At 47.9% G+C, this 15491-nt stretch overlaps 1 pseudogene; it reads right to left on the bottom strand.

Moving 5' to 3' along the window:
• Positions 1–15491, bottom strand: part of LOC142312878 (uncharacterized) — a 259596-nt pseudogene that overhangs the window by 231813 nt on the left and 12292 nt on the right.

The following is a 15491-nucleotide window of genomic DNA, read 5'->3' as shown; positions in this document are numbered from 1 at the left end:
GCGGGTAGCTGACCACAGGGGTGAGAGGTGGGGGGGAGCGTGCAGCACATCACGGAGGGGAGGGGGCGAGCAGCACATCACGGAGGGGAGGGGGCGAGCAGCACATCACGGAGGGGAGGGGGCGAGCAGCACATCACGGAGGGGAGGGGGCGAGCAGCACATCACGGAGGGGAGGGGAGGGGGCGAGCAGCACATCACGGAGGGGAGGGGAGTGGGCGAGCAGCACATCACGGAGGGGAGGGGGCGAGCAGCACATCACGGAGGGGAGGGGAGGGGGCGAGCAGCACATCACGGAGGGGAGGGGGCGAGCAGCACATCACGGAGGGGAGGGGAGGGGGCGGGAGGGGGCGAGCAGCACATCACGGAGGGGAGGGGGCGAGCACCGATCACGAGGGGGAGGGGCCGGGCAGCAGATCGGAGGGAGCGGTGGCACTATGACAGATGGAGGAGGACAGGGTGCACGATCCCTGTCCTCCTCCATCTGTCATAGTGCCACCGCTCCCTCCGATCTGCTGCACGGAGGGGAGGGGCCGGGCAGCAGATTGGGGGAACGGTGGCACTGTGGCAGATGGAGGGCGGCGGCGGCAGCGGATCGGGAGGTGTGGGGGTGAGGGTGCGGGCAGGAGATCGGGGAGACAGGTGGCAGATCGCGGAGGGCGGCGGCGGATCGGGACGCTTTTCGTACAGTGAGTGCAATGGCAGCGCGGCAACTTCCGGGTCCCATGCTCCGGTCTCATAACAGCATGGGACCGGAGCTTGTCGCCCTGCCATTGCACTGTGTACACTCACTGTGCTCAGCGTGCTGAAGGGACAAGGGAAGCTGATGGGGGCCGTCACCGGCAACAGGTCCACTGTGATTGGAGAAATCGGTCACAAGGCCGATCTCTCCAATCAGAGCAGTGGAGCTGGGGGAGGGTGATCCAGTGAGGTCACCCAGCTCCAGCCAATGGCCAGTGCTACAGCTGCACTGGCCAGGGCTGGATTTCAATGTTTCAGTCATTTTAAATGGCTGGAACATTACAGTGGCTGTGATTGGTTGAGCGGCGTTCCTCAGCCAATCACAGCCTCCGTAGGTCCGGGGAGGAGGCACCACCCCTCCTGAGGTCAGGTACAGGTCCCCTCCTCCCCGAATCTGCGGTTTATGTTAACCGATCGCAGTCACCGGAGGCTCCGGTGCCGCGATTCCGCCATGACGGAAAGATCCGTCCTTGGTCGTTAAGGCCCAGGGCACAAGGACGGATCTTTCCGTCCATGGTCGTGAAGGGGTTAATCAATAGATCTTATAATAATACAATTGGATGTATTTAAAAAAAATGTGCCTGTGCTGAGATAATCTTATATATGTGCCCCTGCTATGTACTGTGTAATGGCTGTCTCTGACCGTACACAGAACACGGTCTGACCATACCACATCTCTTGTGGATGGGTTGTTACTGACATCTGGTGAGAAATTCATGCTAAAAGCACCTTTTGAAATATACTTACTGAGAAATTTGGTTAGGTGTTAAATATTTTTTCACCCGCTGCATGTTGTGGTCATTTTGACATTACTAAGGCTGTGTTTGTATTAAAGTACTTGATAGGAGATCGATAGAGTACTTGGAGAAGTCACGGTGTTATAAATATCTTTTCAAGGCAAGTGGATGCTTTGCACTACTTGTAATTTGTGGCAACTTACTGTATTTTTCGCTTTATAAGACGCACTTTGTTCCCCCAAATTTTGGGGAAAGTAGAGGGTGCGTGTTATAATCCGAATATACGGGGGGTGGGGGGGTATATATATAAATACTTGAGTCCAAGGGAGGTGGGGGCAGCTCTGGAGTGCTGCTGGGGGCTGGTGAAAGCTGCAGGAGGGCAGCATTAGATCTCCTGCTCCCGATCATATAATATGCACTGCCGCTGTCCATCACCGTGGTGCTGAACCGCACCGCAGTGATGGTCTGGGGCAGCGGCGCATATTATATCTGCCTGCACCTCCCTGTGATGGCACATGACCCCTTTGTGTTAGATATCGCCGTAATGCTACTGCCCATAGTAAAATAAAAAACTATTTACCTCCTCCAGTGTGTCTCCCGGTCTCCTGCTGCCGCTGTGATCAGGCACGCAGAGATGATATCACTCTGCTGTGCCGATCACATGACCGGCACCGAGAACCGGGAAGTGGAAGAGCTCAGCAGCACGGAGTGAGACACCGGGATTGTAGCGCTGGAGAAGGTAAGGAAAGAGTGTTTTATTTTACTATGGGCAGCAGCATGGGGGCGATATCTAACACAGGGGGAGGTGTGCCATCCATAGGGGGCCAAATCTAACACAGGGGGAGGTGTGCCATCCATAGGGGGCCATATCTAACATAGGGGGAGGTGTTCCATCCATAGGGGGCCAAATCTAACACAGGGGGAGGTGTGCCATCTATAGGGGGCCATATCTAACACAGGGGGAGGTGTGCCATCCATAGGGGGCCATATCTAACACAGGGGGAGGTGTGCCATCCATAGGGGGCCATATCTAACACAGGTAGAGGTGTGCCATCCATAGGGGGCCATATCTAACACAGGGTGATGTGTGCCATCCATAGGGGGCCATATCAAACACAGGGGGACGTGTGCCATCCATAGGGGCCCATGGGCAGCACAGGGGGACCTGTGCCATCCATAGGAGACCTGTGCAAGCTGTAGGAGACGTGTGCCATCTATAGGAGACCTGTGCCAGCTGTAGGGGATATGTGCCAGCAATAGGGGAAGTGTTCCAGCACAGGGGGATGTGTGCCATAAATAGGGGACGTGTTCCATCAATAGGAAACATGTGCCAGCAATTGGGGACGTGTGCCATCAATGGGGGACATGTGGCATCACTGGGGGACATGTGCCAGCACAAGGGGGCTATATTCAATATAAGGGGGCCATATCCAGATTAAGGGGGCTAATTTTAGGATGTGGGGGCTATGAGGGACATATACCCTATATGATTTGTTAGACAGACACTGACATTATAAGACGGACCCCATTTAACATAAAAAAAAAAAATTCTCTTTTCCTTCACCAAATTTGGGGGTGCGTCTTATAATCAGGTGCGTCTTATAAAGCGAAAAATACAGTAATGTTTTTGGGATAATTTAGCATAGCTGGTGAATTTAAATTTCAAAGATTCACTCATCCAAGCTGGAAAAAACATCCAGGCACTGTTATTACTCTAGGTTTAGGCCGAGGCCACAGGGGGATTTGTGCAAGTGTCGTGCGATCAGACCACAGTTCTGGAGGGCAGGTCGGCGCTGTGGAGGGGAGGGCCAGCACTGTGGAGGGGAGGGCCAGCACTATGGAGGGGAGAGAGGGATTTATCTCCTCCGTTGCCGGCTGATGCGAGAATCGCACTGCTCTCGCGTTACACTGGTGTAACGCGAGAGCAGTGCGATGTTTCTCTTGCCCCATAGACTTGCATGGGTGCGAGTGGAACAGGATCTCATTGCACCCGCAGGATGCTATAACTGTTTCCTCGGTCCGATTAGGGCTGGGAAAATAATCGCTCATGGGAGCTGCCCCATAGAGTAATATTGGACCGAGTGGAATGCGATTTTTTTTATCGCATTCCACTCACATCGTTTTGTGTTCTAGGCCTTATCCTAAGAATATAAAAATATGCAATGTCTTAATAATTCAAGTTATTGAAGGCAATTTTTTATTTAACTTTCTACCTTCCTGTCCTATTGATATACGGCATGAAGCCTGTTTCTCACCATGGCTAAGAACCATGTATATTTACAGGTTCGAAACATGTAGCCTAGTATGGCTATATATTTCAAAACTATTTTTACTTAGAAGATCACTGCTGGAACTTCATTCTTCATTTTGATTTAATAACATGAAGGATTTGCATACCAACAACAAGCCCATGTCCACCTGGCCCTGTAATTCCTTGCTTAACAGTAGCAAACTCTCAAAGCTCAAGCTTATATAGAATTTATTCCAGGGGGAGTATGGCACTTAGGGTAAGCACACTTGTGGCGCCCTGAACTAGCCAGGTCGTCACAGGTAACACACAAACACCCCCACCCCCACCTTGACAGTAACATTAGCCAAACACAAAACCCTTGTTGCCTCCCTCCAGGGTCTGATGTCCACACCAGGTGGGGCGGAGCCAAGCGGTTGCCCCCCCCCCCCACGGAGGAGTTCACAGGCCTGGAAGCGGGAAAAGTGACAGTTGAGTGTTGGCGTTTGAAGAGTGAGGAGTAAACACTTGGGTGTCTGGGTTTGTGGCCCAGGCACTGACAGCAAGGTTGGCAGACGGTGGTGATCGTCTGCAGGAGTGGTAAAGCAACGCAGAACCGTAGGACTGGGGTCGGGCGTTGGCCCGCCGGTACCGACCGGGGAGTGAAGTGAAGCCAGCACACACAGGCAGGGCCATCGGACCCCGACCAGGCTTGGAGCCGCTGATAATAGTCAAATCCGAGTGTGACCGGAACCCCAGGGCTTTCCAAACAGCCAAAGACCCGATAGAAGGCAACCGCCCACACCGTGAGGGTATACAGCTACCGCCTAAGGCTAGAGACCCAAGGGCCAGTGCCTGCGGGCAAACGGGCTCCTCCAGCATCCAAACACCGGGGAGCGGACTACCGTTGGGGATCCATAGTAGTCAAACAAGTACATCAAGGTGCAGGGAAAGACAGCCGCCATCACCTGTCCGGGGAGAGACACTGCAGCCGGCTGCGGGACCCGTCCATCCAGCCGTTTGGTTTACCGAGGACTTTGTGCATCTCTTACTGAGTGAGTACACACGTGCCATCCGGCACCGCGCCGCGCTGTCCCTGCAACCCTGCACCTCACCAACCCTGCCTCCCCGTCACACCACCGGGCCCCGGGACCACCGACCCCTACCCACGGAGGGGGAAAACAACATCCCAGCTGCTCCCTACCATCACTCCTGGGATCCCCGTCACCAGCAGCGGTGGTGCCCATCTTCACCACAACCCGTGGGTGGCGTCACGGACTAAATCCCCCAAACCAACCACCCCTTTCACTCACAGGCGAGGAGCGCCGCTCGAGTCCCCGGATCCGGCCCACTGCTCGAGCCACCGAGCAGCAGCCGCAGCAGCGCCGGACCCGAGCGTTAGCGAGCGACCAGCAGCGGCGGCGTCCTCCCCGCCCGCGACACACATGGCGAGTAATACAGAGCAAGTGGAATGTGATAAAAAATTGCATTCCACTCAGACCCACCCCAGGGAGGGACGGGACAGGAGTGAGATGAAACTCTCAGATAAAGACAAACAAGGGAAAACCAAAAACTCTGTCACACAACACACACATATAGAGATTAAGACAAAAGAAATTATGGAGGAAAACAAGAGGAGAAAGGAAGCTACAAAACAACAGGGGTAAACTCCACAACTGCATCAAGCAAAAACACAACTTTCACCAGAAAGTCTGGGACGCTACACCGCACAGACCAACATAGACAAACTATAGCTGGCATGGATGGAAGGATTCAACCAGCACAAATAGAGGGGAACAGATGTGATAGGCCTCCCCACAACATGGTCAAAGGAGCAAGCAGACCAGCAGAGATTAACTATTGCTAGCCTGCCTATGAATTAGCACACAGCAGGTCGATGCCGGAATCTGGCTGTCTTGATCCCAGACACCAGAGAAAGCACTGAGCAGAGTATTGGAACTTGCAAGCTAAATAGAGTCCAATGCCGCGATCAAGGTCGGCAAAGTTTGTGCAAAACTCCCTGTAACAAGAATGCTCTTACAAGGAATTAGACGAAACCAAGGAATTAGATGGCTACAATTTGGTTGATATTATTTCTTTTGAAAGCAACATTAATTCCATGGTGCTGCATATGTGAAAAGGGTTTACATACAAATACTTATACTATATACATATAGAATTTACAAGAACAAACTAACAGTGACAGACAGAGAGGAAGAGGACCCTGCTGTCACGCTTCCCGGTCCCCGTGCCCCGCTCTCCGATCCCCGTGGCCCGCTCCCCGCTTCCCGGCGGCGTCCCCGACTCACCACTCCGGTCCCGGCCTCCTCTTCCTCGCCTGCGCCCTCCATGCGTCCAGCTCCTCGCTCCCGGCGCTCCTCAGCGACGTGGGACACCCTGCCGGGCACCCCTGCTTCCTCTGCACCGCTCCCTGGTCTGGCTTCTGGCACACGGGCCTCGCGCATGCGCATTAGGGCGCGCGCGCGGTCATTGACCCTTTCTTAAAGGGCCAGCACCTTCAAACAGGAAATTGCATAGACAGGTACAGGTAATATTAGGATTCTCTTTCCTGGTGGGCGGGGCCTGTTCTACGTGTTTAGTAAGCTAGGAGTTCAGGTCCCCGTATTGCTTTGCCCTGTATTAACCCTGTCTGTCTCGCAGAGCCTGTCCTGCCACGCCAGCCGCTCCGAACCACGTCCATTACAGTACCCTGACGGTGACTTCGGCGGATGTTCCACCACCTCTGCAGCTCCGCCAGTCTCCCGTCCCTGGCTCCGTTGGGTGACCCGTCCCATCGCTCAGCAGGTTCCGGATCCCACCTGACCCTTCAACCCGGCCTTGGACCCTGAGCCTCGTCACCCGGACTACCGTCCAGAACTCCGTGTGTTCAGCAACATCCACCTTTCCAGCTCCCCTACGGACTGTCTGGCTACCAAATAGCGCTTCGGCTGCCGTGCATCAAGACCCTCTGGCGGGGTGACCGGCCTGGCTGCCTCCTCAGGGGAAACCGGTGTACGGTCCAGTGTTTCCACCAATCGGACGTAACACCTGCCTTCACGGCTTGTCATTCCATCTCCTAATATTGAGAGCAAATAGAGGATACTGCTAAAAATATCCAGTGCTTCAACTTCAATTAATCTTGCTAAAGGATAAATAATGATGGAGGTATTTGGCACTTTGATGTGGACATTCCCTGTGACGTAAGTTAAACCACTAACTAGTATCAATTGTATTGAAACACACTACATTCCAGTTAGTGGATTACTTACGTCACCTACGATTGGTACGCATATGGCATGTCTGAATTGGGCAGTCATATATGTCCAGCGGTTTGCTACACTGATGTTCCTGAGATCTTGTTCGGAGGGAAACAGACTGTGCTGGCTTCATGTAACTTGATAATACTATAATATGGTTAATTCAATTAGATAATCAATATTTTTGTGCAATCAGAAGTTTTATTAAATGATTTAGAGCAAAAATATAGACACCCAACGTTTTGGCTGATTTAGCTTATTTCAAGGTGTCTAAACATAAACAGAATACATAACAGTAAGTATACGAGACAAAAACAGAAACATGGCAAAAATGCTCAAAAACTGACAACCTTAAAGTAAGCAATGTATGAATATACAGAGAGTAAACACTAAATCTATATGAAAACCATCTATAAATATACAATGGAAAAAATGTTTAATAGCGGAGAACAAAAACCACTAAACATATCAGGTAAGAATTGTGGCAACAACAGTATTAGGAAGCAGGCCACTGTACCTGGGTCACGCAGGAGAGGGCATTACAACTGATAAATTCTAAATGATAATATCGCAGTAACTGTTAGAAAACAAAAGCCAAGCCTGCCCCTGCTCAACTCCATAGGTTTTAAGAAATATCATCAAAAAAGGAATAGTGATCCAAACACAAGGTTATAAGTGTTAAAAGTAGATGATTAATAATAACTGGTAACAAGTTTGAAATGATTTATCCAACACCTCTCTTTTTTTACTTCACCTGACATCAGGAGTAGAGAGAAGCCATTGTAAGTAATCGGGACAGTTGCCAATGTACCTGTATGACTCTCAACTGATCTTATTGGCAGACCATGTGGCTGCCATGGAGCCTGTGAGCTGGGGAAATGTGATGCCAAATGCTCTTACCCCTGTCCAGCATCTAAAATTAACTGGGATCTGCATCTTCAGGATGAATATATAGTTGAGCATAATGATGGTGCAGGGAGCCATCAGCTCCACTATTCAGACATTTGCATCTGCATTTCATCACGTTGATGTCACTCGATCGTATCTGCTGACAGAATAGCCCATAGTGGGAACAAAACTAAGTGAGTTTTTTTCTTTTTCATATTTCTGCGAGAGGATGAGGAACACAATACTCTATTGAGTGGCATTATACTCTATTGGGGGACACTGTGGCCCTATCACACTATATTGAGGGACACACTGATTGTATCATACTCTATTGTCAGGTACTGTTAGGAATTAAACCGGACAATGTGAGGGCTTAATACTGTATTGTATCCTCATATTATAAGGGGAACAGTGGGTACATCAGATTGTATTGGGGGCACAGTAATGGCTTCATACTTTATTTGGGTACTGTGGTGGCCTCATAGTGTATTGGAGTTATTTTATGTTTGTTGGACATAGCAAAATCATACCATATTGGGGGTACTACGAAGGTATCATTGAGGGGAACTTTGAGGCACCATACTGTATAGTCATGCATTATAATACATATGAGGAGCACTGTGAGAGGCATCATACTGTGCAGGGGCATCATATGATATAGAGGAAAGCACTGTGTGGGGAAATGACCTGTAAGGGATATGTAGGGGGTACTGTGGCAGCACAATGTGTTGGTAAATTCACTAAGGTGACATCATAATGTGTGTGTAAAATTTTTGGGGGTTACATATGCCATGAAAAGGAAATTGTATTAGGTGTGACACTGAAGGGTGTCTGTACCCAGGGTGCACAAGCCACAACACATTTTTCTCTTTCTTGTCTTTAAAGGGAACCTGTCACCAGATTTGGGGACTATAACCTGTGGTCACCACCAGTGAGCCCTTATATACAGCCAGCATTCTAGAATGTATGTTAGAGTCCAGACTGCGCTGTAGGCTGTAGAACGTAAAAATCACTTTTATAATATTCACCTACAGGGGCGGTCAGGTTAAATAGGTGTCGCTGCTCTCCGGTCCAGCGTCTCCTTACTGTTGCGATTGCCGTCCTCCTTCAATCCAGCCCAGTATGTATGATGAGTCCTACTTAATCCTCACAAGCCGGCATTGCGGTCCTGCACAGGCAAGCTTTGTAGTATTGTAGTGCACATGCGCGGGCAGTCTTTCACCTTTCCTTGTGCCTGCGCATTACAGTACTTTGATCTGCTCTGAGCAGGACAGATCAAAGTGCGCCTGTGCAGGACCATAATGCTGGCTTGTACTCGCCTGGATAGAAGGAGGATGGAGATCACAGCAGAGATGAGGCGCTGGACTGGAGAGCAGCGACACCCATCGGATCGGACCACCCCCGTAGATGAGTAATATAAAAGTGATTTTTATGCTCTACACAGCGGCCTGAACTCTTATATACAGTATTCTAGAATGCTGTATATAACGGCTCACTGGTGGTGGCCACAGGTTATAGTCTCCAAATCTGGTGACAGGCTCCCTTTAGAAGGTGGGAGGTATATTCTGACTGCGCCCATGTGCCTTTACTTAGTCAAACAACTAATTTTTTGGCACAGAGCCCAATTAAGACTATTGCTATAGGGCTCTATGATTTCTATGCAGGTCCCTGGGTTTATCAAACAGGTCATCATATAAATTTGGTAAGTCATGGTGGCGATTAGATGCATGTCTCAACATCTGTCCTGATGATAAATGTAGGGTTTATCTCACTGTCAATTTCAGCAGTTTTTTGCTATTTTTTTTTTTAAACTTTGAATTTTTATTGAGATTTTCAATTTACGTTTTTCATACATAAAATAAAACATAAAATTCACAATTCTTATCGAACCTAGACAAACAATGACAGGACAGGTGAGGAGGGTTAGGAGGGGAGAGGAGAAATAGGAGGGAAGAGGGAAGGGTTTCAAGAGTCCATGCTCCTTCCATAGGACCCATAGGACTCAGTCTCACAGATCCTCCTGTCCCGCAAAGTAGTCCCATGGTGCCCACACGGCCTGGAAACGGTCAACTGTGTCATGCAATAGTGCCGTGAGATGTTCCATGCGTCTAACGTCCAGTAATCTATACTTGAGGCTCTGGAGTGAGGGGGTCCCTGGCTGCCTCCAATTCTTTGCAATTAAGCATCTGGCCGCCGTAAGGATGTGGGACAAAAACTTAGAGGCCGTTTTTCCCAATCCCCCATTCCCAAGACCCAGAACATAGATCAGGGGATCAAGATCAACCTCTATATATAGTACTTTATGGATCAACCCTCTAACCCGCTCCCAGAAGGGGACTATCCCTGGACAGGACCAGAATATGTGCAGAATGGTGCCCCTGCCTCCCCCGCATCTCCAGCAACAAGCCGGTATGGAGGGGTCTATGCCATGAAGGAAATCTGGAGTGTGGTACCAAAATAGCAAAATTTTATAGATATTTTCCTTATATAGTGTGCATATTGACGTCTTGGCGGCGTTTCCCCAGATTGCTGCCCATTCCTGAGGAAGTATCCGCCTTCCCAATAGAGACTCCCATTTCCGCATGTATGGAAAAGACCCCTCAGGCCCCTCCCGTGACTCAGAAAGCAAAATGTAAATTTCCGAAATTAGTCCCTTAGTATCAGTGCCCCTTCTGCAAATTTTCTCAAAATCTGTGGGAATCGAGGCCCCTGCCCTGCCAAACAAGGAGCCAGCCAAGTCTCTGATCTGCAGATATTGGAAAAACTCTCGATTAGAGAGAGAGAATTTATCTCTAAGGTACTCAAAGGAATGGATCTGCATTGTACTTCCATCTATAATGTCTGCAAATCTGAATAGACCTGCCTTGAGCCAGGGGTGCACCATGTCCGACTCCAGACTGCTTGGGAGCAAGGGTTGGTATATGAAGGACACCAGAGGGGAGCAGGGGGATGCCAAAGGAAATCTTCTAATGCAAAATGCCCAGAGGTCCCTAGTGAACTGCATCGGTCCAAGAAGAGGGGGGGGCGAATCACACCGGGCCGGGGGCCACAGGAGCGCGTTTGGATGTATAGGCGCCAGCCAAAGTTTTTCAATCTCAGTCCACCTGTTGTATGCCCAAAGGGACACCCAACAGGGGATCCTCCTAAGATGGGCCGCCCAATAGTATTTTAGGATGTCCGGGACAGAAAGCCCCCCCCTGTTTCTCCGAGCCATCAACACCTCCCTGGCCACCCTATGACGTTTGTTACACCAAATAAATCTAAGGATAGCCGCCTGAAGGGACTTCAGCTCCTTTATTGGTACCTTAAATGGGAGGGTTTCAAAGAAATATAATAATTTTGGGAGCAAGCTCATTTTAACCGCCGCAATGCGCCCCATCCACGAAAGAGGGAGGGGCAACCACTTGCTCAAAAGAGTTCTCAGCTCTCGGAAAAGGGGGGGGAAGTTAAGGTTACAGAGGGAATCATAAGTAGATGTGAGGTTAACCCCCAGGTACTTGACCGCATCTGTCTTCCAACGAAACTTAAAATTCAAACGCAGGTAATCCAGGGCCACCGGGTCGAGATTCAAGGGCATTGCCTCCGTTTTGCTAGAGTTGATCTTATACCCCGAAAGGCTCCCGTTTTTTGCTATTTAATCTCAGAACAGCATGATATAGGAGTAGAGAGCCTGATTCCAGGGATTTATCACTTAGGGGTACTTCACACACAGCGAGATCGCTACTGAGATCGCTGCTGAGTCACGTTTTTTGTGACCTCATTAGCGATCTCGCTGTGTGTGACACTGAGCAGCGATCTGGCCCCTGCTGTGAGATCGCTGCTCGTTACACACAGTGCTGGTTCATTTTTTTTATTGTTGCTCTCCCGCTGATAAGCACACATCGCTGTGTGTGACAGCGAGAGAGCAACAATCCTGAATGTGAAGGGAGCAGGAGCCGGCGTCTGACAGCCTGCGGTAAGCTGTAACCAAGGTAAACATCGGGTAACCAAGGTGGTTACCCGATATTTACCTTCGTTACCAGCCTCCGCAGCTCTCACGCTGCCAGTGCCGGCTCCTGCTCCCTGCACACGCTAAGTTAAGCGATGTGAGCTGGTAACTAAGGTAAACATCGGGTAACCATACCCGATGTTTACCTTAGTTACCAGTGTCCGCAGCTTCCAGACGCCGGCTCCGTGCAAGCGCAGCGTCGCTTGCACGTCGCTGCTGGCTGAGGGCTGGTCACTGGTCGCTGGTGAGATCTGCCTGTTTGACAGCTCACCAGCGACCATGTAGCGATGCAGCAGCGATCCTGACCAGGTCAGATCGCTGGTCGGATCGCTGCTGCATCGCTAAAGTGTGAAGGTACCCTTACTATGCTGTGCGTTATACTTTCAAAGAATCATTTTTTTTATCAGCAGGAGATAATCACTGCCTGATTAGGTCTCACATGCAAGGTAGTCAGGATTATCTATGTACCCCGCCCCCATTACTGATTGGCAGCTTGTTCTCAATGCACAGTGTACACAGGAAGCGGCCAGTCAGAAGGGTGGGTGGTGTTATACACCGCACAGAAATTTTAGCTCTGCTACATCTACATCAGACAAAACATTGATTTTATCAAAACTTCACCAAGCAGTCCATAAAGTGATACATTGCTGGAATCCGGCTATCTGTCTCTACATTATGCTGCTATTAGATTACATAGCAAAAACCTGCTTAAATATTTTGTATAAATGGTACATATATAGCTGTACTATATAGATACTAATTGCATTCAAGTAAAAAATGTAATTGGTAATTGAATACATTTTGTAATAATCATTTCAAGTTCTCAATTGTTTTCTCTTTCCATTGCACAGGTGTGACTTTACATAAAGGGGAATTCCCATTCTAATATGTAGTAGGTGTAATAATAATAATAATAATAATATTAGCAAATACCTCAAATTAGAAATGTTATTCAGTTCTCCTGATATAGCCATGTCTCTTACCTCATGTGCAGCATATTGCAGCTTAGGTATCCATGGTTACAACCATTCATATAGTGACAGTTAGTGGCTCACGGCCGTAACCATAGATACCCATGATGCAGTGCCCTAAACAAGAGGTAAGAGACATAGCTATATCAGGAGAACTATAGTACATTTCTAATTGGAGGTATTTGCTATTACTAATTATTATTACACCTTACTACATATTGGGATACGATCTTAGAGATGGGAATAGCCCTTTAACTATAATTTGTATTTTTTCTTGCAAGTGCTGTCAGTAAAATAATTGAAAACTTAAATAAATGGCTACTTCTTTCTGTGTGTGTTTTGATGTCTATAAAGGTTTGATTTATATGAAAAACATTTCCCACATTCTGAACATGAAAATAGCTTCTCCCCTGTTTGAATTGTCTGATCTGATTTCTGTTGAAAACATTTCCCTCCATGAATTTTCTGATGGTTAACAAAGCTTGTTTTCCACTTAAAACATTTGTCACATTGTGAACATGAATATGGCTGCTCCCCTGTGTGAATTCTCTGATGCATAATAAGACTTCTTTTACACTTAAAACATTTGTCACATTCTGAACATGAATATGGCTGCTCCCCTGTGTGACATCTCTGATGCATAATAAGACTTCTTTTACACTTAAAACATTTGTCACATTCTGAACATGAATATGGCTGCTCCCGTGTGAATTCTCTGATGCATAATAAGACTTCTTTTACACTTAAAACATTTGTCACATTGTAAACATGAATATGGCTTCACCCCTGTGTGACATCTCTGATGCATAATAAGACTTGTTTTACATGTAAAACACTTGTCACATTCTGAACATGAAAATGGCTTCTCTCCTGTGTGATTTCTCTGATGTGTAACAAGACTTGCTTTCACCTTAAAACATTTCCCACATTCTGAACATGAAAATGGCTTCTCTCCTGTGTGACCTCTCTGATGTGTAACAAGACTTGCTTTCACCTTAAAACATTTCCCACAGTCTGAACATGAAAATTGTTTCTGCTTTGTTTGATTTCTATGATGTGAAGCAAGAACTGATTTCTCTGTAAAACAGTTCCCACACTCTGAACATGAAATGTTTTTTTCCCCTCTTTTAATTCTCTGATATGTACCAAAATCTCTTTTCCAATCAAAACATTTCCCACATTCAGAACATGAAAATGGCTTATTCCCTATGTGAGCCATTTCCTGTACAACAGCCTTTCTGTGAGTTTTATTTTGAATATCGGTCTTTGATGCAGCGGGAGCAAGGACATGTTGAAAATGATCAGGTGACAATTTTTCTCTGAGAAGGACAGGAGGTGTATTTGGGATAATGGCATGTTCATATGTATCTTGCGTAATACCATGATGATCTGCTGTAAAATCTGAAAACATCACATGTCCCCCTAATCTTCTGGTACAGTCATCTGGTAAGAATGAAACTGATATTAAAATTTTTCAATAACAGTACATTAAAAGTATATATTTATATCATAAGACATTTTATAACTAAATTGTAGTACAATTGTAGTACAATTCAGTTCAACTGACTAAGTTTGTAGTCCACAAAGCAATGACTGATAGATTATAATGTTGGGCTACCAGGTTTTACATTTCACATCTCTTTTAAATGTATTGTGAGATGCCGAGGCGAGAAGTACTAGAGAACAGGCATGTTTCCCCTCGGTTCATTTCATATGCCTCCATGTACTGACTGTGGAGCAGTCAGCCCATGCAAATGGACTGGGAAAAGCTGGGAACATTATATCTGGCTCAGCAATAAGGTAGTCACTGAAGCCTGTTTATTTCAGTGTAATTTTGGGCTCGGTTTTTCCTGGAGCAATCAGTATGAATGGCAGTGGGACTGGTTTCTCCCTTCTCCACATTCAATCCAGGTTTTGATCCCTCACTGGATCAGCTGAAATAATCAGGAGGCATTCAGTGAAAGGAGCCTGCTGAGGATAGCAGGACAGGCTCATGGCTGCTGGGGCTGAGACTCAATACCTTCGCCTGCTGTGCTGAGCAACCGACACAGTAAGAGAATACTGTTTTGTTTGTTACATAGGTTTATTTTGTAGTTAGCATTCTGTTGTTAGTTAGTGGCCAGACGGCCTTAGGCTAGTTTCACACTTGCGTTCAGCGCATTCCGTGACTAAGGAGAATAGCGCAGTCCGTTAACGGACCGCGCTATTCTCCATAGAGTTGTATGGACGACGCACTGTAACGCAAGTGTCTGCGTTGCATCCGCTAGACGACGCAGCGGCGTTATTTTGACGCTGCGTCTAGCGGATTGAACGCAGCATGTAACGTTTTTTGGATCGTTAAAATAGCGCACCTTGACGGATTCCGTTAGAATGCGTCAAGGTGTATAATGGTGTCCTATGTTAGCAGATTCCTGCTCTGCGTTAAGAGGCGGAATCCGTTAACGAAATCCTGCATGATTAGTTTGCTGTAGCAATTATCTTGTTTGCTCCCAATTAATGATGGGGTATAAATACATCTCATCAGAGAAGGTGTCCAGATCATCACTCCTGAAGCCCTGCCTGGAGCCCTGCCTGAAGCCCTGCCTGAAGCCCTGCCTGGAGCCCTGACTGGAGCCCTGACTGGAGCCCTGAGATTCCATTGGTGAGAAAGGACAACCTTCCCCCGCCATGCCAATTTTCTCATCA

The sequence above is a fragment of the Anomaloglossus baeobatrachus genome, chromosome 5 (genome assembly GCF_048569485.1).
Source record: "Anomaloglossus baeobatrachus isolate aAnoBae1 chromosome 5, aAnoBae1.hap1, whole genome shotgun sequence".
NCBI classification, from domain to species: Eukaryota; Metazoa; Chordata; class Amphibia; order Anura; family Aromobatidae; genus Anomaloglossus; species Anomaloglossus baeobatrachus.
The sequence above is the reverse complement of the archived record's forward strand: the minus strand, read 5'-3'. Positions and strand labels throughout refer to the sequence as shown.